The sequence below is a fragment of the Heterocephalus glaber genome, unplaced genomic scaffold (genome assembly GCF_053883595.1).
Source record: "Heterocephalus glaber isolate CG9 unplaced genomic scaffold, H.glaber_assembly_v1.0 deba00001547, whole genome shotgun sequence".
NCBI lineage: Eukaryota > Metazoa > Chordata > Mammalia > Rodentia > Bathyergidae > Heterocephalus > Heterocephalus glaber.
Genome location: NW_028258340.1, coordinates 5,881,523 through 5,883,124, shown reverse-complemented (window position 1 = coordinate 5,883,124; position 1,602 = coordinate 5,881,523). Strand labels below are relative to the sequence as shown.

Genomic DNA, 1,602 nt, shown 5'->3' with positions numbered 1-1,602 from the left:
GTGTGAATATTATAGAGCCATAAAAAGAATGAAGTCGTGTCATTTGTGGTACATGGATGGAACTGGAGATCATTATGTTAAGTGAGATAAGCCAGGCACAAAAAGACAGATATTTTATTTTCTCACATGTGAAAGCTAAAAAAGCTGATTTCAGAGGAGTAGAAAGTAAAGTGATCACTAGAGACTATGAAAGATGTAGGGAGCATAATGAAAGCACAGTAACAGGTACCAAAATTTAAAATTAGGGAACAGTCAGTCCTAGTGTTCTATAGCACAGTAGGATTACTAGTTTATAAAAATTTATTATATACTTTACAAAGAAATAGAAGACAACAATTTCCCAACCCTCCAAAAATAAATGTTTAAGACAACAGAAATGCTACTTACCCTAATTGTATCATTACATATTACAAACATGTAGTATTGGATGACCACACACTACCCTGTAAATATGTACATTATGTCAATTTAAAAATTTTAAACTAAATTAGAAATTAGTGAAGTAGAGAACACAAAGTCAGTTAAATTAATAAATCAAAATCCTGAATCTCTGACAAAACCAAAGACTAAATAAATGACTAGTCAATTTAGTTAAAAAGAATAAAGCATAGGACAGGACCGTGGACAGCAACGTTTCCAGCCGGACGCGAAGTTTGTCGGCCTTTGCGTTGGTTGAGCTGAGTAGAAAAAAAACAACCAGAAATATTCTTTTTGATATCTGGAAATGAATATGCCAGAAACGCAAGCACAGCTTCCTCAGTAAAGACCTTGGTTTTGGAAACATCTTACCCCTTGGCAGCTCCCCAAGGTTCAGACTTGGCAGCATCAAGGACACAGCGCAAGCAGGCATTTTGGAGATCAAAAATGGGTAGAAAAGATGCTTCCACTACAAAACTTCCTGTTGATCAGTACAGAAAGCAAATTGGTAAACAGGATTATAAAAAAACCCAAACCTATTTTACGAACAACCAAATTAAAAGCAGAAGCTAAGAGAACAGCAATAGGCATAAAGGAAGTTGGCCTCATGCTTGCAGCTATATTGGCCCTCCTGCTGGCTTTCTATGCTTTCTTTTATCTCAGACTGTCCACGGGTGTTGACCCCGATCTGGACTCAAATGAAGATTAGCTGAGCAACAATAAAGAATAATAGTTTTATGAAAGAAAAAAAAGAATAAAGCATAAACAAGAAATAACAAGGGGTAGGATAACTTTTGATACATGGCCAAAAAATTATAAGAATGTGCTTTTCACTTACTTTTGAAAATCTAGATTAAATGGATAACTTCTTAGGAAAATATAGTTTATAAAAATTGATTTGATAGAGGTAGGACACTTGAACAGAACAATCTGCATGATAAAAGAAGTTCTCAAGAAAGGACTCCTCATTAAAATATCTACCTCAGGTGGTTTCAGACTAGTTTTATGAAACTTTTAGAGATCACATAGTCCTAATATGGCATGCATTTAAAATGAAGGAAAATTTCCAACATCTTTTTATGAAACAAATATAACACTGGTCCCATAAAAATTATTGGACCAATATCACTTATAAATATTAATACAAAAATTCTAAATAGAACATTAGTAAATAGAACCTAATAC

General features: G+C 33.7%; 1 pseudogene; it reads left to right on the top strand.

Annotated features, from left to right (window-relative positions):
- Positions 1 to 686: 686 nt before the first annotated feature.
- On the top strand, positions 687 to 1,126 carry LOC101725907 (triple QxxK/R motif-containing protein pseudogene; annotated as a pseudogene).
- The last annotated feature ends 476 nt before the right edge of the window (positions 1,127 to 1,602 follow it).